Source organism: Nicotiana tabacum, chromosome 20, assembly GCF_000715075.1.
Source record: "Nicotiana tabacum cultivar K326 chromosome 20, ASM71507v2, whole genome shotgun sequence".
NCBI lineage: Eukaryota > Viridiplantae > Streptophyta > Magnoliopsida > Solanales > Solanaceae > Nicotiana > Nicotiana tabacum.
This window is the reverse complement of record NC_134099.1, coordinates 57,244,060-57,258,240: the sequence shown is the minus strand read 5'-3', so window position 1 is coordinate 57,258,240 and position 14,181 is coordinate 57,244,060.

The window sequence follows — 14,181 nt, the reverse complement described above, 5'->3', positions numbered from 1 at the left end:
GGGTTCCCTCCCAGGATGTTATTAATAAATAAGTGCGAATGAACACTTGATACATAAGGAGCAGCGAGAGGTAAGTTAAGACAAAGGAAATAACCCAAGCGAGATTATGCAAAATATAGATATGATAATGGACCAACGAGTAGTTAGTAGTTGATTTAGGAAGAGCTTAGTTATGGCTAGACAAAAGGTCTCAAATAAATCAATAGATCATGCAAGATAAATATAGTGAAACCTAACATAGGAAATTCAGTCTTGCAGATAAGATATCATAATCCTTGATAAATATTCAGCTAGGAGTTGGGGTAGCAAAATATACTGTATAAATTTATAGAAATAAAAGAGAGTTCCACTGGGGAGACAATCAAAATTTCAATTCAGAATCAACCCTACGAGCACATAGACGTAGAGGTAAATAACTAAGGATAATGATAGGCAAGTAAGAACATTAGATATTCCGTGGGTACACAATGCAACAAGCACGTAGCTTTACAAGCATTAGAGGGTCTTCCCTAGTACTACAACGAAAGACTATATGAGGAAACAAAGAAGAAGGCTTCAACCTAAGCATAGTGACATGAAGAAGAAATGGTTTTGGAACAATAGTCTCACTACAATATTGTATGCACTCCATAATAAAATGGCACCTATCATAACCAATGAATGGGAAGTAAAATTGAAAGTAACATTCATGATCACATGAGTTGCACAATATTACAGCATGCGTAGGAACTAAGATAAGCCTAAGTATTCATGCACAAGTGGCAGAATGATCAGAAAAGTAGTTGTTTACGTTTAAAGACAACTGAGAAGGCACCAAAGAAATTATTTAATCTATGACCCAGAGTTAGTTATGTTATGACCACACTTAAGATTTCAGAGTATTATTCATGCAGCATATATGTTGACATTTTTACAGTTATATGAGACTCTGGTATAAGTTAAAAGAAAGAATTGAGTCCACATCATCGACAAAGGCTTGAATTGCTAGAAGGTTATATCATGGATATTCCATAGCATCTACGAAGGGATAAAGTAATAACTAATGCCTTGAGCCGCAGATCAGAAGACAACATAAGCCTACTTAAAGGCTGAGAGAGCAAAGGAAACTAAAGAGTTACATCAACTAAGTAAATTAGGAGTATGATTATTAGATCCAGATAAATTATAGAAATCGTGATTCAGAACATTGCAGAACACTCTTAATATTAGAGGTACGAGAGAGATAGTAAAACGGACGACTCTACGATAAATCCAGTTAGAAGAGTACCAACCTCATAAGAAGTCAGTATGAAGCTCCGGCCGAAATGTTTAAACATCAAAGCTGCAAGTACTTTAGTGGAGCTTTAAGGTGTGGACGTGAATTACACCTATATGGAATGAAGGTTATGAAAGCGACAGAAGATACAATGCAAGATTTAAAGATAAGAAAGGTAAAGGTAAAGAAGGTAGAGATATTAAAGAGCAGAAGGTTATGAATAGTACATACTTCAGATAGAGGGATAAAAGTGTCGCGATTCAGTATCCACAAATAATAGTGGTGTCGTCAGTGACATATCTTCTAGCCTATGGTTTCCAGGTACCAAGATGTCTAGCTAAGAGAGTAAAGAAGAGTTAGAGACGATGTGATGTCTCGCTTGAAGTTCCAGAATAACATAAGAAAATCTATGGTGCTAGCAAGTTAAAGGAAGGTTGTGATTAGTATTAATAGATATAAGTAGGTTGCAAGCCAAAGTATGGTAGAGCGACAAGGTTTTAGGTAGACATGAGTAAGGATAAGAAAAGGTGATTGAGAAGGTGACGAGAATAAGTAAGTCCTCGGGATTAAACCCATTCAAAACAAGAGAGTTGATAGTTTCTGTAAGTTATCAAAATCTCAATATAGCTTGAGTGAACTAAGAGAAGTTTAAGACTATGGACATTTAGAAAAGATGGAATGCTGCCCTGGTAGTATAATGAGAGTATAATTGTGATAAATGATAAGAGAATGACGTTTAGGCCTTTGATTGAGTAATGATTTAAAGAAAAAGGATTTCATGAATTGCACGAGGTTAGAATAACCCCATAGGATTAACCACATTGGGATGCCATGAAATATGGTTATTGAAGTATAGTATCGCCCTAGGTGGATCAAGAAAATCACTTCAGATGTTCCCCAATGAGACGTGAGCGCTAGTGACAATGTGTCACGTAAGAGGTTTCAAGTTATCAATGGTAGATTACAGATCAACATGAAGGTAAACAAACAATAGCTGGATAAAAGTTACAAAGTATGAGATGAGATTAGGCTGCCGTTCATAAGATGAACAGTAATGAGAAAGCATTAAAGGACTTAGATTTACACATATAGGATAAGCAACAAGAGAGCAACCTAGAGTTGGGTAGCAAACCTTTGTAATAACAAACCAAAGTAAGTTTTGTGGTATAGTATGACATACCTAAATATAGTAAATCCATAAGAATAGATAATAGAGTCTATGAAACAAAATATAGCTATAGCCGTAAGTTTGACAAAGTACCAAGTGAAGGACTTCAGTACACCTATAGATGCCTAGAGGGACAACTTTCCATAGTTCTGTATATATTTACAAAGTGAAGCCTAGAGATTGGCTAAAAGCCTGAGGAAATAGGAGAAAAAAGTTGCATAGGTGCGCGTACAAGGACAAAGTAATATATGCTGCATGTCAGAAGGTAGCAACAATTACGAGATTGGAAGAATTCCGATAACAAGTCGTGGTGTGAGAAAGAGGCCTAAAGAGGGGCGCCCTGGCCTTTGGATATATTCATAGAATAGTTGCCTAGATGGAAAAGATGATAGTAAATTATTTGTAAGAGCTATAGGTTATGATACTGATAAATGCATCAATCAATATTCGAGGACGAATGTTTCAAAGGGGGGATGATATTACACCCCATGTTTTCGTACGTAAGAGTACGTCCTAAGTCAATTGATGTAAGCTCAGAAATGAAATCATCTTTGAAAAGTTTACAAAGTTAGTTAATCATGTTAACCTGGAGGTTACAAATATTTAAGATCATGAATACCAAGTACCAAGAGGACTTGAAGGCTTAGAAGCTAAACGAATTGAAGAAAATAAGCTTCGTCGAAATTCGACAAGTTGGAATCTTATAACATGTACTTTTGGGGCGAGACTAGAGTGATTAACATTATAAGGAGATTATGTTATGAGTTATTTTAGTCGTATGATAGTTGTGTGTTATGTTTTGAAGTCAAGCAAGTTGTTGAACAAAAGTTGGAAAAGGTCATCACAAGTTCCATTCATAAATATGCTAAAACTTAAGTCAAATGTAGTTGAGTCTTTCTCCCAATGTACTTGGCATTATGGGATGATATAAAAATCAAATTGAAGATCTATGAGTCTAGTTTCTAACGGAGTAAACTGTTCATTGACACAACATTGGACCATAGAGATATTCACGTTTTTTTGATACTACATAGACTGGTAGGTGACAAGTAAGTGCATCACCTACTTGCCAAAGAAGATGCCTCAATTCAAAGCTCCAATGCCAGACAAGAGGGGAATTTTAAGGGCTTATCAACTCATTTCTTTCAGCCATCTTTCAGACCAAGAAACCATATTGAACCCCTGCAACTCCTCCCCAAAAACCCACACAAACCCTAGGTTATATCGGGTGTTACGATGTGATTCAAGTGGCGAAAAGCCCGGACAACTTGCTAGTTTCCCTTTCTCCTTCTTGTAGCTGTGTTGAGGGACTGATTTTGGATGAAGAAGGGATATGTTTCATGGGTTATACTCAGTCCAAGGTAAATTTATTATTGCCCTTCCATTATCTATGCTTGTACGAGTTGTAACTGATCGTAAAGACTAGACCTAGCGAGTTTCGAAAGTATGGTATGTTGTTTGTTTTCGCGTGACTGTTGTCTAGTTGGAAACTTATTTTTAAGTTTAATTCATGGTTGGTTTATTGGATAAGAGGCTTAATTATATACTTTTGATTGTGTTTCTCAATTTGAAAGAAAAGACAAGTCGAAACATTTTTTAGTAAACTGAAAAATCAATTTTGAGTTGCTGAACTTGTGGGACTGTTTTGTGGGCTATTTGGTGTTGCTGTGGCATTGTATCTTTTGCTAATATTTTTATGGAGTTTGGGAGGAGAAATTTTGTGGAGAAACACCACATAATGTTAGGGTGGTTGGCTGGTCGTTCGTCATTACATTTTCGGGTTGTTTGACACTACTAGGGTTGTCGTTTTTTGTATGAATTGATTGGGCCGTGTGGGCTATTTTGTGATGGATATAAGGTTGGAAAATGACGTATACATGTTGTTATTGTTGTGTTCTTGTTGTTTTTAGTGTTATGTCGAATTGGAAGGAAGTAAAAATTATCAGGGAGATGCTGCCCGTTTTATTCTAAAATAAGCTTGTTGTTCGTTGTGCGAAAGTTGTCCCTTCCATAATTTGATCATAGTATTGTTATCGTTGTTGTAGATTAAGGTGCAACGAGACGAGTTTAACGTGGTTATTGGACAGATTGTGATAAGGTATGTTAAGTCTAAACCTTTCCTTCATTTTGGCATGATCCCGTAACTACATGTGTTTAATAATGAGACATAAAGAGAAGTTCATATTCCCGAATTTATGTACATTGTCCTAGCCTCATAAGTTACAACATTGTCCCTTATCAAGACTTCATATTCAGTTTAGTATTGTCGTCTTTCATATATATATATATATATATATATATATATATATATATATATATATATATATATATATATATATATATATATATATATATATATATATATATATATATATATATATATATATATATATATATATATATATATATATATATATATATATATATATATATATATATATATATATATATATATATATATATATATATATATATATATATATATATATGAGCCTACTGTGGCCGAGCGCCTATAAGCAAGCCTAGAATGGCCGAAATACAAAGCCTAGTATGGCCGAACGCCTATGAGAGAGCCTGAGCGAGCCCAGAATGGTCGAGATACAGAGCCTAGTATGGTCAAGCGGCTATGAGCGAGCCTACTATGGTAGGGCAGTTACACATACTTAGCCTTATAGGACTGGACAACTATTTTACATACTATATGGAGAGAGTTTAGTCAGTATCAACATGTAAGCATATCTTCAAATTATCTTTGACTCCTAGTTACATTCAGTTATTATGTTATTAGTTCATTTTCAGATTTAAGTTATTCAGTAACCTTACATATTCAGTACATTATTTTGTGCTGACGTCCCTTTTGTTGGGGATGCTATATTTCATGCCTGCAGGTCCTGATAGACTGCTGGATAGGCCATCCCAGTAGATAGAGTCAAACATAAACTTGGTGGGTAAGCTCCACAATTTTAGAGTTACCAGGTCTAGACCTTGGCGTCCATTTTTTTTATACAAGTTTGATGGGTAGGTCGAAGCCCTGTCCTTAATCTTATAATATATATATATATATCCTCATTCCGGAGGTACATAAAAAAATGTCCTCTTTTCTTGTGGAGCATGTGGCCTCATCGGCCTAAGTTGAGGGTTACCCCTCCAAAGTTCACAGTTACAGAGTGGTACGCTCGGGCCAAATATGGCACTAGGTTCCGGCCATGCCTTTCCATGTTTGGGGCATGACATTCAAGGTGCGCACCCAGGGGGTCGACTTTTGGGTTGATTTTTAGATTTTGATAATAGATTAAAGCTTTGTTATCCAAAATAGTTTCTTATGAGTTTTATTTATGCTTTGAAGTTATTTTGGCTAGATTTGAGCCGTCCGGAGATTATTTCACTCGAGAAATTCATTTTAGAGTAATGGTCTATCTTCCTTGAGGTAAGTATCTTGCCTAACTTTGTGGGGAAACTACCACTTAGGATTTGAGTCTTGGGTGCTAATTGTGTCATGTGAAGTCCGTGTACGTGAGGTGACGAGTACGTGCTCGGACTTATTTGGGGAAAATTGATCTTTTAGGGCTCTTAGGTTCTTGTGTTCGTTAGATATGAAGTTGCTTTGTTATGCTAAATTCCCCATTTATTTATTCACCTTTACATGTCTTACATTGGAATTAAGTGCCTCATATTCCACTCTTACTGCCTATTTAACTCTTGTGTACCTAAACTGAAGTTGTTGCCTCTTCAATTGCCATGATATCCTTTCCTAATTGATTATCCTTAATTGAAATTATTAATATCTCTTCTGTAATTGTCTATCCTTAATTGAGGTCATGATTATCTTTTTCATTGCTTATCTTTAATTCCAATTGTTGTATCTCTTTCGCGATTGCTCAATCCTAAATGAAGTTAGTATCCTTTATCATAGTTGACTCATCCTTATTTGGAATTATTGACTCATGTCACCTCCCTTGTTGAGTTATTCTTATTGTGACTAGTAATCTCTATTGTGTTTATTTTTTATGAGCTAGTTCTACCGTTTCTTTGCATTCTAAAGCTCTTGGATTGATTTACTTGTTGTATTCCCATGTGTTGTTGTGGTTGTTGCTATCATACTCAGTTTTGTTGAGCTGAGGTCTATGCACAGTTGTGGTATTGAGACTGTTTAGAGGAAATGTTGTGGACTATGGGCACATGTTGTGAAGACTATTCTATTGTGTTGTTGTGCTTTTGGCACGTGATGTCATTGGGAGAATATGTTCGAGTGTTTGCACACGGTTTCTGACGTGCTATTGTTACTGTTGATTATGCACAAGTGATGTGACAAGGCGAGCTATATGTATGTGTTTGTGCATATGACGAGACAAGGTGGGAACATTATTATGCGCGTTTGGTGAGTCAAGGCGGGCTTTTACTTTATTATTGTGCACGTGGTGAGACAAGGTGGGCTATGTCGGGGATTAATCTATGATAACTTGTGATGGCCTGGGGGCCTTGTTGTTGTTAGTAATTGTGTAGTATCATGCCTAATCTGTGTGAGTTGTAACTTGTGAATTTTGTGATGATCGTTTCTTATGTGTCATTCATTATTTCTACTCTTACTAGTTGTCCTGAACTATGATGGAACACTTGCACAAGCATATATGTAGTTAATCACCCCTAACAGTTTAAGAAGATGGATACTGATGTTATTGATCATTTATCCATACCCTCGTCTACTTGTATTCTATGTGAGAATGATTCTATTGGCACATGAGCCATCCGTGCAATTACTAGTTGTAATGAGGACACAAGATGCCAAGTGTTTAGGGTTCACGAATTGGGACCCGTGAATGATGACTATTATGGAGGTTTGGTACCACGTGGTGATTATCAGATAAAACCTGGTGTGAAAGTGGTTATTCTCATCTAGTTGCTTCTATACTTCTTTTAATTATTTTCACCGGATTTAGACTGTGTTCAACTTACTCTACATGTTATTAATTGTTGTGTTCCGCTGCTAGTTGTTGTTTCTATTTCTTATTGTAAGTACCATATTATCGTTGTCATTATGCGTAGTTTAGTAGAGATATCGTATTCTTAGTTCTACACTTATACTTGTCCAGGTTACTTAGTCCAGTAGGTGTCTTAACTGTCCTTCGTCACTACTCCACTAAGGTTAGTCTAGATACTTAATGGGTACCGCTGTGGTGTACTCTTACTACACTTCTACACATTTTTGTGCAGATCCAGGTATCGGAGTCAGTCGATCGCTAGTTAGCTGTATGGATCATGTTGAGGAGACTCAAGGTAAAGCAGCTGATGCGTTCACAGGCTTCGAAGTCACCTTCTGATTTTTTAATTACACTGTTTTATCTCTATTTCGAAATAGTTGTATTTGTAGGCTCTTTAGCAAATTTAGTAGAGCTTATGACTTGTACTACCAGTTTTGGGATTGTAAGTTTTGTATAAAGATTTCTATTTTGAAATTGTCAGATGCTATTTAATTATTATTATTATTTCTGTTAATGTTAGGCTTACCTAGTTCATAAAATTAGGTGCCATCATGATATCCTACGGAGGGAAATTTGGGTCGTGACAAGTTGGTATAAGAACTCTAAGTTCATAGGTGTTACGAGTCATAAACGAGTTTAATAGAGTCTTGCTAATTGGTACGGAGACATCTGTACTTATCTTCGAGAGGCTACAAAACTATTAGGATAGTTTCACTTCTTTCATTTCTATCGTGCGAGTTATTGGTCTCAAAGTTTGAGCTTTTATCTTTCTATTCTCTCACAAATGGTGAGGACACGAGCTTCAATTAATGATGACGCTGCCCCCAGAGCAGGTGTCACCGAGGGCAGAGTTAGAGGCCGAAGAGGAGCACGTATCGCAGCTAGGGCACCTACCAGAGCAGCAGTTGATGAGCCTCTAGTAGCTTCAGTTGGGGGACAGGTACCGGAGGCGCCTGTAGTTACCCCCAGACTTTAGGAGACTTTAGCATAGTTCCTAAGCATGTTTGGTACATTGGCTTAGGTGGGGTTAATTCTAGTTGCACCAGCTACTTACAGATCAGGGGAGGGATTCAGACTCCCGCCACCCGTACTCCAAAGCAGTAAGTTCACGATGGTTAGGTTCCAGGTGTCATGGTGACACAACCTTTGGTTCCAGTTCATCACGTGGTTAGGGCAGCAACATTTGAGGAAGAACAACTTGGACTTGCAAGGTTCAAGAAGTATGACCCTCCTACTTTTAGTGGTTTGGCTTCAGAGGGTGCATAGGATTTTCTAATGGACTGCCACCATATTCTCTGCACTATGGGTATTGTGGGGACGAGTGGGGTTGCTTTTACTACATTCTAGCTTAAGGGAGCGACATATCAGTGGTGGCGAGCGTATGAGTTAGGTAGCCCAGCCGATGCAACTACACTTTTATAGGCTCAGTTCTCAAAGATATTCTTGAGAGAGTTTGTTCTTTAGTCCATTCGGGATACATGACATGCGGAGTTTGAGCAACTGCGCTTGGGCACTATGTTAGTGTCAGAGTATGTCGTTAGATTAAGTGATTTGGCAAGACATGCACCTGCTTTGGTCGCTACAGTTAGGGGGCGAGTCCGTAGGTTCATTGAGGGGCTCAGACATGATATCCAGTTCAGCATGGCTCAGGAGTTGGAGTCAAACGTTCCATTTTAGCAGGTGGTAGAGATCGCTCGTTGATTAGAGGGCATGTGGGACTAGGGGAGAGAGGACAGGTGGGGCCATGAGAGAGAGGATAGGCAGGGCTAGGAGAGAAAGGACAGACGGGGTTTGGAGAGAGAGGATAGGGAGTCTAAGAGGCCTCGCAGACCAGAAAGATCTATTGGTACTTACTTTGGAGGTAGGGTACGACATGGTAGAGGTTTTATGTGTCAGCCAGTTCAGTTTGCACTTCAGGCTTCACATGGTGTTTCACTTGCACCGCGCAGTTTCTACAACCACGTCAGCATAGATGTTTCTTTGAGTATGGATATGCTAGCCACATGGTGAGAGATTGTCCCAAACTCTGGAAAGATGTGTAATAGTAGGGTATTCAGGCGAGTAGAGGGCGCCCAAGAGGGGGAGGCCCGACCCGTTGATGTGTTTCCTACAGTAGGTCTAAGGTCGCTGCACCTACTGATGTTGTACAAGTATGGTTTTGATATTTTATAGAGGAACATCATTCGTATTTTGTTTTGGTTTTGCTTATTAGGGTGAGTCCTCATATTTTGCTTCACAGGTGGGAGAGTTTTGTGACTTGGTAATCTGCTTATGTGTTTGCCCTGTTGGGAGATTTTATAAGTGGTAGACCATGTCTATCATTTTGTTTTTATTCATTATTGAGAGTTACGATACTAGAAGTGAATTCCTGTTGTCCATTACGGTAGGTTTTGATGTGATTCCTAAGTAATTTGGTTATGATTTGTGATTTAGTTGCTCTATCATTGTGGGAGCCAGTACATGTTGTGATTTTGTTGGCGGAATTGAACTAGTGGAGGGTTTCAGTTGGTATGATGTGTATTCTACTTGTGATTCAGAGTTGAGGGTGAGACCCTCGCGATTTCATATGATTTGGTGTGTTTGAACTGGGTTCTGTGCCGCGGTGAAAGTTATATCAGGATGAGATCCTTTTTATTTGTTCATATACTTTGATTCTTCCTTGTAAATTTATTTTTAGAGTTGTACTGATAGGGATTTTCCTGTCGAGCTTGTTTAATATTTCTCATATATGCTTCTCCTTACATATTCAGTCATTTTTGTGCTTATTGAGTTTTAGCTTGCGTGGTGTGTGATCGGTGGCGTTAGATGTGACTTGTTGATTCAGGTGAGTAGTTATGAGGTCTTCTTATTTCTTGCATCATTGTTAGTGTTATGGTGGTGGGGGGGAAGGGGTTAAAATAGGGTTCTAACGGATATGAGGCTAATTGCGGTGCTGACATTGATTACAGGCAGCTATTATGATCAGAGATGTTATTATGGGCAAATGCATGATGTGTTACGACGTGTGGTTGTACCTTGTGGGTGTAGGCATAAGTTGCTGCAGCTGGTTGAGGATGATGCCGGGTGTGGATGTAAGAATCAGGTCTTTTGGAGATTAACGGACGATGAAAATTTTGGCTCTAAGGCTTATTGGTATTTATGGAAGGGATAAATTACTGTTGAGGTGGTGTCGTCAAGCTTATGTGGATTAGGGTGATGTGGGATCACCCGCGAGTGTATATAGGATGAATGTATTCGGGGATTTGATGACTTCGGGATGAATCTTGGCATGTTCGAGGATGAACGTTTGTCTAAAAGGGGGGGGGGGGGTGTAACGACATGGCCGGTCATTTTGAGAATTAACATCCAGTTCGGTAGCTTAAAGTCTCGAGCAACTTCGTATTATCTATTATTAATTGCGTGCATGGCCGCGTTCAGTTTTTGGATGATTCGGGGTCAATTTGGAAGAAGCATTCTTGTTTTAGAAGCTTAAGCGATAAGAGTTGACCGGAGTTTTGACTTTGAGAAAATGACTCTGAAATGGCATTTTGATGATTCCAACAACTTCGTATGGTGATTTGGGACTTAGGCGTGCGTCCGAAATCAAATTTGGAGGTTCGTAGGTTAATTTGAAGTATTTCGGTAAAAAAATGGAAAATTGAAGTTTGGAAGGTGGAAAGGTTTGACCGAGAGTTGATTTTGGTGATATCGGGGTCAGAATGCAATTTCGAGAGTTGGAATAGCTTCGTTATGTCATTTGGGACTTGCACGCAAAATTTGACGTCATTCCGGGTTGATTTGATAGGGTTCGGTGCGAGTTTTGGAAGTTGGAAGATTTAAAATTTCATAAGTTCGATTCATGGTGCCATTCATAGTTCCAACGTTGTTTTATGTTATTTGAGACCTCGAGCAGGTCCGTATAAGGGTATGGAACTTGTTGGTGTGCTTGGACGGGGTCCCGGGGTCCCCGGGTGTGATTCAAACGAGTTTCAGATGTTTTTTCATGCTTGTGATCAAATCTGGTTCTAGTGTTTCGCACCTGCAACATCTTGGAGTGCAGGTGCCAAGAGCTTGGTCACTTCTATGGTCAAAGTGTCCTAGGAGCTCACTCGCTTCTGTGGAGGCTGGCACGCAGGTGCGAAGTCTGCTTTTGTGGTCCAACGATCGCACCTGCGAAGTAGTTCGCTTCTGCGCTTCTTTTAGCACTTCTACGGGGTCGCTGGTGCGACTATATTATCCGCAGATGCGAACCCTGGACTTGTAATCTAAGTTAGCATATGTGAATTTTTACTCGCAAATACGAGAGCACAGATGCGCTTCCATGCCCCCAAATGTGGAAGTCCTGGGCAGAATCTTATAAGTCGAGGGTTTGGTCATTTTCTTCATAGTTTGAGTTCTACACCTCGGTTTTGGGAGAGTTTTCGTGGGTTTTTCAAGTAAATCATTGGGGTAAGTGTTCTTCACCCGAAATTTAATATATTCCATGATTCATTCTTTATTTTTATCTTATAATTGTTATTTTTAGTTGAGGAAAATGGGAATTTTTGAAGAAAACTTTCAAAATGTAAAATGATGATTTGAGGGACGAATTGATATTAGAATTTGATAATTTTAATATGGTTGAACTCATATCGGAATGGGTGTTCGGATTTTGTAAATTTTGTAAGGGTTTGAGGCGCGGGTCCCGGTGAGGGGGTCGACTTTTGGATTGATTTTTAGTTTTTGATAAAAGAACGAAGCTTTGTTACCCGGAATAGTTTCTTATGAGTTTTATTTATGATTTGAAATTATTTTGGCTAGATTGGAGCCGTCCGGAGGTTATTTTACTCGAGAAGTTAGAGTAACGGTCTATCTTCCTTGATTTAAGTATCTTGCCTAACCTTTTGTGAGGAACACCCCTTAAGATTTGAGTCTTAGGTGCTAATTGTGTCATGTGAAGTTCGTGTACGCGAGGTGACGAGTACGTGCTCGGGCTTATTTGTGGAAAGTTGAACTTTTAGGGCTCTTAGGTTCTATGTTTGTTAGATATGAAGGTTCTTTGTTGTGCTAAATTCCCCATTTATTTATTTCATCTATACATGTCTTAAATTGGAATTAATTTCCTCATGTTCTACTCTTATTGCCTATTTTACTCTTGTGTGCCATAACTGAAGTTGTTGCCTCTTCGATTTCCATGATATCCTTTCCTAATTGCTTATCCTTAATTGAAATTATTATTATCTCTTCAGTAATTGTCTATCCTTAATTGAGGTCATGATTATCTTTTCTGTTGCTTATCCTTAATTGCAATTATTGTATCTCTTTCGTGATTGCTCAATCCTAAATGAAGTTAGTATCCTTTATTATAGTTGCCTCATCCTTATTTGGAATTTTTGACTCATGTTACCTCCCTTGTTGAGCTATTCTTATTGTGACTAGTAATCTCTTGTGAGCTCGTTCTACCGTTTCTTTGTGTTCTAAAGCTCTTGGGTTGGTTTACTTGTCGTATTCCCGTGTGTTGTTGTGGTACTCAGTTTTGTTGAGCCAAGGGCTATGCGCGGTTGTGGTATTGAGATTGTTTAGAGGAAATATTGTGGAATATGGGAACACGTTGTGAAGGCCATTCTATTGTGTTATTGTGTTTTTGGCATGTGATATTGTTGGGAAGAATTTGTTCAGGTGTTTGCACGAGGTTTCTGACGTGCTGTTGTTACTGTTGATTATGCACATGCGGTGTGACAAGGATGGCTATATCTGTGTGTTTGTGCATCTGGCGAGACAAGGTAGGAACAATATTATACGCGTGCGGCGAGACAAGGCTGGCTTTTACTTTATTATTGCGCACGTGGCGAGACAAGGTGGGCTATGTCGGGGATTGATTTGTGATGACTTTCTATGGCTTGTGGGCATTGTTGTTGTTGGTAATTGTGTAGTAGCGTGCCTAATCTGTGTGAGTTGTAACTTGTGCATTTCGTGGTGATCATTTCTTATGTATCATTCGTTGTTTCTACTCTTACTAGTTAGCCTGAACTATGATAGGACACTTGCACAAGCATACACGTAATTAATCACCCCTAACAGTTTAAGATAATGGATCCTGATGTTATTGATCATTTATCTATACCCTCGTCTACTTGCATTTTATGTGAGAATGGTTCCATTGGCACATGAGTCGTCCATACAGTTACCAGTTGCAATGAGGGCACATGATGCCAAGTGTTTAGGGTTCACGAATTGGGCCCCGTGAATGGTGACTATTATGGAGGTTTGGTACCTTGTGGAGATTATTGGATAAAACCTGTTGTGAAAGTGTTAATTCTCATCTAGTTACTACATGTCCTCCTTTTAATTGTTTTCACCAGATTTATACCTGTTAAGCTTACTCTACTGTGTTATTACTTGTTGTGCTCTGCTGCCAGTTGTTGTTTCTATTTCTTATTGCAAATACCATGTTATTGTTGTCATTATGCGTAGTTTTGTAGAGATATTGTATTTTGTTAGTTCTACACTTATTGTCTAGGTTACTCAGTCTAGTAGGTGTTTTGACTGTCCCTCGTCACTACTCCACTGAGGTTAGTCTTGATACTTACTGGGTACTGCTGTGGTGTACTCATACTATACTTCTAGACATTTTTGTGCAAATCCAGGTATATCGAAGTCAGTCGATCACTAGTTAGATTTACGGATCTTGTTGGGGAGACTTAAGGTAAATTTGCTGCTGCGTTCGCACGCTTCATAGTCACTTTCTTATTTTGTAATTGCACTATTTTATCTCTGTTTCGAAATAGTTGTATTTGTAGGCTTTTTAGCAAACTCAGTAG